The 13,252-nt window shown below is 42.9% G+C and overlaps 1 pseudogene across 1 annotated transcript in view; it reads right to left on the bottom strand.

The window, feature by feature from the left end:
• Positions 1-13,252, bottom strand: part of LOC308186514 (zinc finger CCCH domain-containing protein 11A-like) — a 68,429-nt pseudogene that overhangs the window by 3,167 nt on the left and 52,010 nt on the right. Inside the window, exons 4-15 of the transcript XR_013956150.1 lie at positions 8,151-12,559; positions 7,806-7,925; positions 6,900-7,023; positions 6,252-6,455; positions 5,609-5,728; positions 5,020-5,100; positions 4,494-4,604; positions 3,694-3,756; positions 3,340-3,435; positions 3,064-3,129; positions 2,170-2,550; positions 852-1,054 (exon numbers count right to left, since the gene is read on the bottom strand). The product of XR_013956150.1 is annotated as a zinc finger CCCH domain-containing protein 11A-like (transcript). The remainder of the gene's footprint in view (positions 1-851; positions 1,055-2,169; positions 2,551-3,063; positions 3,130-3,339; positions 3,436-3,693; positions 3,757-4,493; positions 4,605-5,019; positions 5,101-5,608; positions 5,729-6,251; positions 6,456-6,899; positions 7,024-7,805; positions 7,926-8,150; positions 12,560-13,252) is intronic.

The raw sequence follows: 13,252 nt of genomic DNA, 5'->3' as shown, positions 1-13,252 counted from the left end.
CTTCCCTCTGCTCTCCCTGCACTCTTGTCACCTTGTATGTTTGTTCGGGTGGCATTCTTGAGGACCAAAAGGCAGAGGACACTAGTCATCATTTATCACCTCACGAGGAAGTAGAAGAACTTCACCTCATCCTCATTTAGGTATTCAGACAGAGCAAGAAGTCACTGGAAAGCTGTACCGACTTGCAGCATTTAAAGAAAGTAAGTCTAATTAAGCATTCCTGCTAGCTGCTAGAAAGTCATTTCACGTGACTTATTTATCTTATAAGATAAATAAGTGACTTATCCTCTGATGGATTTGGGCTTTAATTATCTCAGAACCCTCCTTTTTTCCCCACCTGTGACAGAACTTATGTTTCACTGGGGATATACACCGATTGAGAAAAAGAACAAGTTGTGGTCATCACCTGTTTTGGGGATTTTCTTCAAGTCTGGTGGCTGGGACGTGCTCCAGCGTGGCTGGAACAGCCTAGAAAGCAGCAAAACAGTGTTTAGGACTCATGGGTAAAAGATTCCTTACTAGCTTTTTCCTCCATGCTGCTTCTCCTCTGGCATTGCGGAGCCTTAGCCAAAATACAAAACCAAGGTGCTCCTGAAGAAAGTTAATATTCACTTGGAGGTTACTAATGATCTTGTGTCTTTTAAGAACACAGCATTAATGGACAAAATCCTCCACACCAGAGAAATCACAGAATCACAGAGGACTAAGTAAATAGTGCCATTAATCTAATAAATATGGAAGGGTACTACAAGAATTCTGTAGGCAGCTACTGGATTTAAAAGGAAACAGAAGGCCTGTAGAACATTTGAGTTTTCCATCTTTTCTCCTAGAGGAGGGTATAAATTTTACAAGGGATCCATTTCTGCATTAGCCCCTGTCCTTACCATAGCTGCTTTTTTGGCTGGAGGTCCCATTGTGTCAGCGTCGGAGGCAGTCCGTGGTTTCACAGCTGCTACAGCAGAGGGAAAACTGCCAGGTGCCTTACGTTTCAGTGCCTTCTTCTTGGGGGAAGCGACTTTCCCATCCCAAGGCTTCGCAAACATGTTAAAGTTGGCTAGAGTAAAAGGAAGAGAGAACTGATACAGTCTTGCTCTGCCTCATGAAAAATCCACGTTCTCTTCCTCATTTCCATGGCCCTTCTACACAGTTAACTGTATTTGGCCAGCAGAATTACACTGCCATTGCCTGGATTCTCAGCAATATCTTCCACATAGTAAACTCCGTCTACCAACAATCCATACAAAGGAACAAAGAAAGTGAATGGCTACAGTAAATCATAATCCAGGACGAGGGAAACTCAGACACAGAGTGATCCCAAGTGCAAGCAATACTCTAAGACGTTGTATGAAGTCTAGTAAGATTCACAAATGTTGACAGCTTTTGTATTTAAAGTCTTGCTCCCTCTAGGAAAGGAAAAGCAGCAGGTATAGTAAGACAAGAGAGTGTATGCAACTGTTGTACCAGCTTCCTCTCCCCTGCAGTGATGTCCCACAAAATTTATTAAGTTGTTCTACAAAATCCAAATTTGTAGAGTCATATTCTAGTCTCCCATTCCTGACCTAACGTCTGGCTGGCAGGAGAAGAAACGAAAGAAAGCTGGGTACTTGTTTTCTTTGTGTGTTTATTTCCTCGTGTCCCGTGAGACAGAGAGAAAGGCTACAATGTGCAGTGCATGCAGCCTTTAAGCCCTCCTTATCTCCCTCACACAATCTCATTTTACAAAGTTGATATAATCTTAACAACGAGGCCTTTGATCCTCTGTCATTTTTGACAGAAACTGGCCCCCCACATTAAGATGCTGATGCATGCTTTACAAACACATACACGTGTCAAGCTAAGCAACACATGCCAAAGAGGAAGGTGAACTTGAACTCAACACAGGGAGGACTTCATACCATAAACAGATGGCAGAAAAAAACAGAATACCAAAATTAGACTAAAAAGCCCCTCAATGTGTTAATTTTCTAGTGGGAAATACAGAATACCATCACGTAATTAACGAAAACAGACATGGTTGCACGTTCTGGCCCTTCTTTGCCTTTGAACTTTGTAGCCTTAAACTCTTTTATCCTCCGCATTGAAGGAAAAAGCAAAGCAGATCCTGAGCAAATGGAACTTGCTCAATATGGGAAGCACCTCACCGGGGCAGGTATTAAAGCATCTTATTACCTGATAGCTTTGTGTTCCATAACAATTTCTGCCCGGCTGGGGCAGGTCCAGGTTGTGCTGGGGGAGCTGGCACATTTCCTCCACTCTGCTGCATCCGCAGAGCTTTCTCGCGCTTTATTTCTTCCAGGGTTTTAACACGCACTTCTCCTTCTGGCTTGGCTTTACCTGCCGGCTCCTTCGACTGCACTTTGCTGGGCCCGGAAAGAGTGAGCACACTCTGCTTCTTGGGCTCACCCTCAATTTTTGCCCCTGCGCTGGGATCTTTGGTTTTACCATGCCATTCAGCCTGGGCTTTGGCTTGACTTTCTCGAAGAGCTCTCTCACGATGGATTTCCTCCAGTGTTTTCACATGGATCTCTCCCTTTGGCTTAGCAGCCTTCCCTGTCATCATCAAGAAATGAGAAGCACCAGCATTTAAAGAGAGTCCAACAATAGTTTAAGTCTCCAAAATTTGTCACAGTACTAAGGAAAACTAAGCCTGAGCGTTCCCAATAACCCATCTTAGGACAATAGCCTAACATTCTCCTCCTCCTCTGAGCCACTTGTTGTATTTTGAAGACCAGCCCTATCCAGAGAGAGTTGCTACACAGAAATGCTAGTTTACTTGATTACTTTTTCAGACTGCATTTCAAATTCCTGCTCCCGGCAGTGGCTCTATTCTAATTGTATATGATGGTTCACAGAAGCAGCTTAAAACCTTGACAAGGCACAAGCGGAAAATAAACACACACCTAGAGGCAGATTTCTGATAGTGGCTGTCAGAAGAGCTTCAGCACTCGAGCAAGAGGAACCAGTTCTTTGTTTTCATTTGAATTCCTTTTTAGGGCTGTATGAAAACGGTCTAAGTTCACGGAAAGGAAGAAGGAGAAAGTATATTTAATAGCCAGTTGTTACCTTTCGCAGTACTAGTCCGTTGAGAAGGTAATCCTAGTCTCTCCTTCACAGACTTGGGAACTTGAACTGCAAAACAGAAAAAGACCAAATTAGGGAGGCTGCATAAACGTCAACTTTGTGTTCACATTCGAAAACAAGGCAGGAAAGGTAACTTTGAATCCCGGTGATTAAGACCTCAGCCAACATGCAAAAAGAAACATCGCAGGAAAAGGACAAACAGAGAGCCTAAATACAAAACCCGTGAATCACATCCAGATGCCTGTTTAGTAGCTGTACCTCTCTTTGGTGCTTTGTCAGCATTTCCCGGAACCTCCACCTTCTTCCCCAGCCTTTCAGCAAGGCTGCGCTTCACGGGAAGGGCGCTTACATCAGCTTCAGACAGAGAAAACAAGGAATATTTTAAGAACATTTCTTTGCAGGAAGATTTGAGAACAGTCAACCACAAGCTTCTATTTTTCAAGCATATTTTCATAAAATTGCCTTTCAGCTGCTAAATGGTTTTTTTGCCATTTCTGCAGTCAACACAGATCTCCACTGCAACGCATTTTCCTCTCACACGTCAAAAATACTCTTCGATGCAGTCATATAGAGAAGGCGGCACCTAAATAACAGCTCATAAAAAGTTCTTACCCACGGAGGCTTTCCGTTTTCCTTGTTTCTCAGCAAGATCTAGTCGAACCACAGGTTCCTCCCCTAAAACAAAAGTAAAATTTTTCTATTTCATAGAGACCAGTAGCCAATAGAAATAGTATACTGTTAGCCCATGTCCAAAAAAACCCAGCAAGACACTGTTTTGACAGCTAAACCACACAAACTCATATTACAACTATAATTAACTTAGAAAAAGTATCCATAGTCTCAGTGTTTGCCTCAAATTCCAGCTGAATGTAGTCGAGAATGAATCTGAGTCTGCTTGACAGCTATACTTTGTGCAGAACAGAGCTGCATAAGCAAGCAGAATATTATTAGGTACAAATGCTGAGAAATATTCCTTTCTAAGGTGAATGTCTATGAGTAAAAGTACTTCTTCACTTCTTTCCCTTTCAAAGGAATTTGCACAACTCTAAACAATATAATTTATACACAGACTCCTATCGCACTACTGTCCACACGTGCCACTGTCAGCCTCTTTAAAGCTTCAGAAATTGCTTCTTACATAGCACTGTCCTCTAGAGCTCTTTCTTCTCGTTACTCTCCTGTTTTTCAGTTATCCCCCTATTTGCATACTGACACATTTTTTTCTTTCTCCTGCTACTGCACTTAACCTGAGCACCAAAGCTTTCCAGTACAACCAGGGACTTTCAGCATAAAAGCATGTTTTGAACAGAAGGCGGCAGCACCAGGAGGCTAACAGGGGTGAATTGCCTTCCTTCTTGCTTAACCTTCCAGTTTAGGAGTAATGAAATCAAAACAAAAGCATTAATTATTACCTTCCTCTGTAGACAGTGTCACAGTTCTCACCACTGTCCGGACATTTTCCTTTTCCGGAGCAGGAAAAATCATAGAATCGACGGGAGGAAGAGAAGATCTTGAAGGACCTTCTGCTCAGAGCAAGCAAAACATAAGGAAGTTTACCAAACAGAAAAAACTATCACGAAGAACAAAAAACTGTAATTATTCATTACTGTCAAACATACAGTGACCAGAGCATGCAAATAAGAGAGGTGACTAATTTGCCTCTGGTTGCCCTTGGAATTCCCATCTAGAATACCAGCTGGCTGAGAATCAGGTTGCTCGATGCCCCCAGCTAAACATGGAAGTCTATCCCTCAAGCAGCTCCCAGCCACCATCACCTGCCATTCTGAAGCCAATCAAATTTCACTTCTTTGGCAAATAGTTGGATTCACCAAAGCATAGCCAGCTACCCGGTATTACTGGAAGAATTTTTTTTTGAAAGAAAAATCATCACACAGGATGAAGGTGAAGAGGGTAAGAAAGTAGGGAATATTAACTCACCACCGTGTCTCTTAGTTTTTTCCTTCATTTTCTGCAATTTGATTTCTTCAAGTGTTTTTATTCCAAAATTCAGACCGTCCTCTGAAAACAGAAAACAGTTAATGAGACTAAGGCTTAGAGGCACTCACTGAGGACCACAGATCCTCAGGCTTCTTAGTGCTCAGGAACTTTCAGAAGTATTTAGAATAAACCCTGTCAACACTCCTCACAAGTGAAACAACCATAGAATCAATGGCATTTTGCCCCTCCTTTCACCCTTCAGGGTAAAAACTGTAGTTTTAATTTTAATCCATTTACGTGATATTAGATCCCTCTATCGTTAGATATGGCTTTCAACAGTGGTTGCCAGGCTGCACGTGCAGCCATTTAAACTCCATGCTGTGACCCTGTTTTGTTCTCCAAAAGGAAAGAAAAGGAGTTCAACTTTCTGACCCAATGGGCACATGATGGTATCAGGGAGAAATGAGATCATGGAAATAACCGAGTCCATTCAGCACCCCTACATTCTGTTGTGTTTTTACGCCACATTGCTTTTGAGTTAATTGTCAAGTTCTCCTTCCGATTTATCCTACTACAGGTGCTGGAATACCTTGTTTAGCAGTAGTAGCACTGGCTTTCCGAGTGGAAATCATCCGTAATCCATTTTGGCCTTCCTCAGCTGGTTGCTGGACGGGAGTTTTAGTTTCTTCTCCTTCCGCAGAAAGCTGGTCTGAAGGGGAAAAATCTATTCAGTTATGCATAGGCCAGATTGTTCGTGATTATGTAGCTCATGCAATGACACTTCAGTCCATGGTTCCTATAAAAAAGCTTTTTTTTTTTTTTTTTTTTTTTTTTAATACAGCTACACTGACCTGATGAACTCGTAAGTAGACTACCCTAGGACAAAACATCTAGGACTCTAGATTCTCTCTGCAGCTTTAACTACTACACAACATATTACTCTTCAGACAAAAAAAAAGGAATTTCCTTCCTAGTTTCACATAGAGCTTTACACAACAGACCAACTAAAGCCAAGAGGGGTTCTAAGCTTTCCTCCAACATTTCAGGTTCTGTCCACTGACTGCCAGACAAAGCCACCAGTGACCTGACCAGACTGCCTGCCCTATCGCTAGTCAGACCTCAGGTCATCTGTGATTTATACATTGATTTACAGCACAAATTCCTTCCAAGAACCAAAGACTTACACAATCATTTACAGCACAAATTCCTTCCAAGAACCAAACCATGCTCACCATCATCATCTTCATCATCATCTGCAGCATTGATTACAACTGGAGGGTGTGTAGGGCTTGGGACATTTTCCGAGTTTTCCACTTTCATCACCCGCCTTAGCTATGGAGAGGGATTGGACTGGACAGAAAGTTTGTTTTGCTGCAGTGACATCTGAGCCACTTTCAAATCATCGTCCGCGGACTCAGGCGGACTTGGCAGTGTAGCTAGAGGAAGAGGAGGATCATCAGTAATATGGCAGTTTAAAACTTTGACCACAATGCACGAAGATGGTAGCTAAGGCAGATAACCTGCACAGACAATGAATTCAGCATCTCCTTTTGCCCATCCCGCCACTGTTTACACCGTGAACAATGACTTGCCTTCAAACAACAACACATCTCCCTACCACCCAGCAGAGGACGAAACAACAGAAAGCAAACTGCAAGGCAAATATCACACAAAGCAGAGAGAAGCTGAGCATGAAAGCAGAAAACAAATACCAGCAGTACAGCAGCAGTACACTCGGTTTAGCTGACCACCTAGGACTGCAGACCTTTTCCTGCACTCACAAATGGACGGTTACCTGATGTCTCCTACACTATTGGCACCCACTAAGTAATATGCAAAATTAATTCTTCAATACTTAAAGAAAAAGGACCTAAACTCACTCTTGCTTGGTGGTAAGAAGACTCCATCGATGTAACGTCCCTTTGCGTGATGAAAAGCACAGTTGGCTTTCTGACAGCCTACTGGCTGCTTCTCCCAGTAGCAGGGAATCTCACCGCGCTTTTTCTGAAGACAGAAAGAAAGACAAGCTCGTGATAACATGCACCTAAGGTTTGCAAAGAGATGCACAGTTCCAGGTCACGACAGCGATAGGGCTGTCACAATACAGTGCTGAAACATCATTCCAAAGGTCAGTTTATCACGGAAGTATAGTATTTCCGGGCATATTCACAAAGTTTGCAGAAGCTGTAACCACTATGCACGTTTAGCCCTGTCATCATTCAGTTTGAGAAGACAGGCACTCTCAGACATCAGTTTAGGGTGGGTTAAACTAATACACCTAGGATTATACTAGGATTATTCAGAGGGAAAAAGAACATCTTAAATTGCCTACGTTAACTCTATCCAGAACTATTTCTTGGAGACTTCGTTCTTCTGCACCTTTAACTTTCCCCACTGCTTCCTAGCCCAGGCAGCTAGAACAGCATTATCTGAAGGACTCCGGGACACAAGAGACCTGATAGATCATTATCAAGCCTGCTCTCAGGAGGCTAGTACAGCCTGTTTATTACCCCCCTGCTCCAGCAGGTTTTAGCAGTCTAGTTAGCGGTTATTCTGCATCTGTTGAGACAATACTGTCGGCGTCTAATAAAAGAAAATCTTGCTAAGACATACCTAAGGCATTGATTTTATTTCCCTCTCCTTCCTCCCACCCCCTCCCCTGCTAACAGAAACCAGTGTAATTCCAAAGCAAATGACTCTATCCTGCAAAAGCACAATCAGCACACCTACAGCACTGAAAAATGCTTTTGTTGATTTATTTTGAGAACACATCTTTAGGCACTCACGTCAATTTCCATGTGTCTGAATCGGCAGACATTCCTGAAACAACGACCCTCCTGCCACAGCGTGCAGACTGTCTCGTTCCCCAGAGCAGCTTCGCAGTGGCGGAAGGAACAGTTGTCTCCCTGTAACCAAAAGGAAACCAACAAGGAAAATATAGTACAGCCTCAAAAACGTCCATGCTACTGCCTCAGGTTGCTACGATTGAATTCAGAATCTATCTGGTTATCACGTTAACCAAAGACCAGTGTGCCTCCTCCTCCTACTCTACCCCTTCCTGAAAAAAATGAAAAAAAAAAAAAAACAACAAAAAAACAAAGCAAAGCAAAGCAAAAGAAACCCAGCCATACCTTGGTACAGGTAGAATAGAAATAGAAGTAGCAATCGTCTCCTTGTTTAGACATGCCGACAAGTTCTGATAACAAGCTCGGGTTCTCTCCACAGCGACTTCCTCTGCTCTTGGAGAGAGCTGTCTTCACCCTTGCTTGGGCTGAAAGTCTTCCACTGGCTTGTGATCAGTGAAATCTTCTTTTTAAAAGTAACCCTAAACAAAGTACCAACAAGTGAAAAATAATGAGTAACAAGCATTTTTCCAGCTTTCTTCTGTTCATCAAATTAGTCTCTTGAGGAGAGCAATGCCTTGAAATCAGCTGTTACGGGAACTAACACAATATTAAACTAAAGTTCTGTAAAGCTGCCAGGAGCTTTGTCAGCAAGTGTTCTCTTCCACGTCCTCAATAATATGCCTTGGAGCACACCTGGAAGCCTGAAAATGGAGTCACTTCTTCAAAAACCACCTGATCATACATGCAAGGCAATGATCAACTATGGCTACGAGTAACTTCTACAGAACGCAGTATGACGCGTTAAATAGCATGTTCCAGTCACTGTGGGTCTTCGAGTTCACCTACCTGGACAACCTCAGCAAAGTTATTGATCTTCAAAGACTTCCAGTTAACTTCTCCTGGAGGCCGAACCAACACTGAATCCGTGAATTAATGATAAAGGGGTAGGAAGAATTTGCCTCCTCACTTTGCCAAGGGAGCCTCTCATCCACAATTCAAACATAGGATGTGCTTTTAAACAGCTTATAACTAATGGAGGAAGCAAGTCCATCTGAACACTCTCTCAGACTGGAGACAGCCAGGGTTAGTTAGCTCTTCAAAAAATAAAAACCAAAAAAAAACCCCCACAAAACAAAACAAAAACAAAAAAACCCAGTGCCTTTAGAGATGAACTCGTGATTCAAAGTGGCTGCAAAAATGAGGATCCATCTTCCACAGCCAGACAATTTGACTTTTTTTTTTTTTTTTTTAATTCAAAATTCAGTATGTTCCAATCTCTGGTCTTCAAGATTTCTTCACCTATTAAGAAAACACTAAAACCTTTCCCCGTCTTTATTACCTGTACAGCAAAAAACACACCAGTGCATAGAAATACACAAATGTGCATACGCATACACACATATGTGTTTAGACACACACACGAGGAGTGAGTGATAGAAAGTTAGCGAGAGCGACAGTGGAAATCAGAAGTTTTGCCTTTTTGACACAGAGAGCGCGTAAAAACTCTCTCATTTTGAGGGAACTAGAAAAAAATGGAGGATCTACCAAATATTTTGATGAGTATGCCTTCGAGGCCAATGCTTTATACCATGAGTGATCTGGGGGCCAGCACACAAATATGCATACATATGTACATGCATACAGGATAAACATATCTATACACACAAGCGTGCACAGTATATGTTGTATGGTATCCATATGGAGAACAACTCGTAGCCCTGATCAGACACGTAGAGTTGCAATCAATTAACAGCAGGAAGACAGCAGATCAAGGATACAGCAAGCTTTGAGAGGCAGGGCAATGCTCACTTTGCCAGTGGCATGGCTGCATGATACCAAGAATTTTGAATTAGTTTGATTTTTTGGAAGCAATTTGTTTTCTTTCTGCGCTGTAGCAAATACCACAGGTTTGCCATCACGTGCTGTTCCCTAATCCATATATCCATCATCATCCATTGCTGCAAGATCATGAAAGGTTAGAAAAGATGACTTAGGTCCAATTTAACAGCCAATGATTTTTCAATGACCAGAGCTGCAACAGATTTTATTTAGCCACAAGCAGGTTTTTTTTTCTGATGTGAAGTCAGATATTTTGATTTTTTTTTTAAGACACTAAATGTCATAAAACCTGCAACCAGACCAGATAAAGTTCAAATTAGAGTGATTCTGAATCCTTTCATTAAAATGCTGCACATTTCTGTGCAAATTATTTCTGACTCTTCTGGACAAAAGCGGATGAAATAGTTCTTACAAATTAATAATAAAAGGTTGGAACCTTTTACTCACACAAACACTAGTGAATTTTCCAGGAAGTATTATTTTGGCAGGGAATTTTCCCAAATCTAAAGTAAAGAGGGGAAAAGTTGGGTTCTCGTATTAGTTGTTGGTTTTGACTGCTTGACAAAGGGAATAAAAACAGTAGTTAAGTGCAAGGTTTCCTTCTCTTCTTTAGTATTGAGAGGAATCGTCACTTCCGACCTTTAGCACCTTCAGAAACACACTTAGTGCCATGCAGATTCCTCTGCATCTACTTCTAAAAATTACTGGTGCTCCTTAGCATGGAAGTTGGACTTGAAATCTTTTCCAGATTGAGCTCTTTTGAATGCCCAAGGCGCTCATCATTTTGCTTGTTGCCTTCCATTTTCCTGAACAGACCCAGAACGCTGTTCAGGGTATGAATGGATCTGGTCTAAGGAATGGGAAGAAAGCAAAAACCAAGGATACCTCACAGCCCTAAATGCCATAAAAAGCAGTCTCATTTTAAAAAAGATCTCCAAAGCTTTTTTTTTTTTTTTAACTGACATCTGCCAATATGGCGATCCAAGTGCTGAACAGAAACCAACTGAACTAGCCCCTGAAAGCCTGAATAAAAATGAGTAACTCTGGTGCACTCAGCAGGTCTGTAATAGAAGTTGGCAAGAGTTTTAGATTTCTTTTTTCTCCAGGGTGCTAGTAAAGTTTTTGCGTTACGAGATTTTGAACTCTTTTTGTACAAAAGAATTACAGATGCACTACAGTCACGGTAGCTGGGGGTCTGGAAATACATGCCAACAAGTGTCATAAACTTTGCCTTTGCTGAAGGAAGATAACTAGTCCAAAGAAAACCTGTCTAGTTTGTTTTACAGGCTTGTCTTTCTCAGTATGGAACAAACTGACCTCCCTGGTCTAACTTTCCAGTTGGCTATTCTGCCTTTGTCCTGGAGAGAAGAGCAAGAAGGGAACAAAATATTTTTGCACTCCAAAAAATGCATTAGGGAAGGATTATCACACCTACCTAAGGGTAATTTCTTGTTTGTTTATAAAGCACAAAGTCTTTCTCTTGGACAGTCTCTGTTGCTGGCCTGTTTTGTGCCTTCCATTTATAATAAAGGTATTAAAGATGCTTACCCCGTTTTGGTGGTTTTTTTTTTTTTTAGAACAGTGTAAGCGGACAGTCGGATGACAAGCAAGAAAGAACAGCATAAACTCCTTGTTGTGACCCTGCTTTTCAATCACCCAGCATCAGCCTGGCTGCAAAACAGTCTCCGCTGATTTACCTGCTTGTTAAAGCACCCCACAGGCTGCAAGTGTTGTGTGCTAGGTGTCAAACTATATTTAACGGTGCATAGGTAAACCATTCATCTTCCCATGGTCGAAGCACAGAACAGCCTCCTGCTAGCACAGCTCATCCTTGCTGTAACTGCTTTTAAACCTATTTGTCGGTAAGAAAAGAGCTCAGTACACCACCTTCACAGGGCAAAAATTCACATGGAAGAGCAGAAAAACCCAGAAGTGCTTCCTGAACTTCACGTTACCAACAGCACCATCGGATTTAGATCCTGGCCTGGCATCCAGGATGCACGGCCTGCAAGCACTGCTGCGATGTGGAAGTGCCAAGGCAGGTTTTTGGCCTGCCCTAAAACACTTTTTTTTTTTTTTTTTACAAACAATACAAAGAGTGTGCCAGGTATGCTGTAATGCCCGTGTGCCAGGTCAATAGAGGATATCCAAACAACAGAGGCGCTTCTCCTAATTTCCCGCGTGAAAACACTTTCACAGCGTTCTTTTCACGAAGAAACCCCTCTCTATCTTCTCCAATGCTCCAGGACCTGCTGCAGCTGCAGCGGCTGCGCTGGTACAACCCGCATCTTTGACAAATCTTTTCAACAGTTCTGCTTTACCTCGGCACAGTTGAGGTCACTCCTCTTCCTCTTCCAGCTGAGGAAGCAGCTTGCGGGCTCTGCCACACGGTCGGTGCAGAAGCGAAAGCTGGGAACACAGCAGTCAAACTCTCACTGCTAACGAAGCCACCAGGGCAGAGGGCTGACACAGACCCGCCAGAGGCGAACCGTACCCGCTCTCCCTCCCGGCTGCGAGGCTCGCCGCAGCAGCCCCGACCCGAAGCGCTCACAGTGCTTTGCTTGGTGATGTCACCGATGAGTCAGAGTCCCCAGATGAGCATCTGCCTTGCCACTCTTTAATGTTGGTGTTGTTTTTTGGTTGGTTGTTTGCTTGCTTTTGAAACTTATGCAGGTTATGGTAAACCTTCAGGTAAACCACAGATCAATGGGGAAGAAGTCCCACACGAGGGAAGGCCGTGCTTTTCTTCCAGGCAATGGCGCATGCTTTAACATGCTGCATTCGACAAAGAAGCTCTCTCCATTTTGCGCAGTGGCAACAGGCACGACTGCAACACACGCACGTGTAGGCAGCACCTGCAGGTCCCAAACCCTTAACCAATTTTTAGATAGCACCAATTTTTTATGTAGTTGCTTTCCCTTCATCCATAACCCCTTTTTTCCTTTCTTTGTATCGGGTGGCTCTCCTCCATTGTTCTCTCTGTCATTTTCCTCCCCAGTGTCTGAGCAGGCACTGGGAATCGTTTCCAGAGGAAGGGTACTGCTGAAGCTACAACATTTACTCTCAGGGAAAAGAGAGTATGTGAAAGAATACATACTTCCTTTCTTTTTCCTTTTTTTTTTTTTTTAAATCTCTGAAATCAACGCTGCGGCCTGGCAGCAAATAACTATGGGAGTAATGATGATTCCTCATCCTCACTGTAACGTTGTAGTTAATGTCATAAAGAAGCAATTTCCCCAGACAGTGGCCATTTGAGATGGGAAGGGGCAGTAAGAGGAAGTTTTCCTTAGACTAGCTCTTCCCCCAGAACACCTCGCCATCCAGCAACAAATTCAATTCACCTGCTCCGCCTGATCAGTCAAACGCGCGTCCGACTCCAGCACACGCCACAGCGGTGGTTCTGACGTGGTTTGAGAATCACCTATCCGCAGAATATCTCCGGTTTGTACACTCAAATAACGCAGTCTTTTCCAAATAAGGCCCAGAGCTCACACTCCGAGTGCAGCCTAACAACACCAGAGGGCCGGTAGGCTAAACATTCCCATCCT

The sequence above is a fragment of the Anser brachyrhynchus genome (genome assembly GCF_964034855.1).
Source record: "Anser brachyrhynchus genome assembly, contig: SCAFFOLD_106, whole genome shotgun sequence".
Classification (NCBI taxonomy): Eukaryota; Metazoa; Chordata; class Aves; order Anseriformes; family Anatidae; genus Anser; species Anser brachyrhynchus.
Note: the sequence above shows the minus strand (reverse complement) of the source record. Positions and strands in the feature narration are given on the sequence as shown.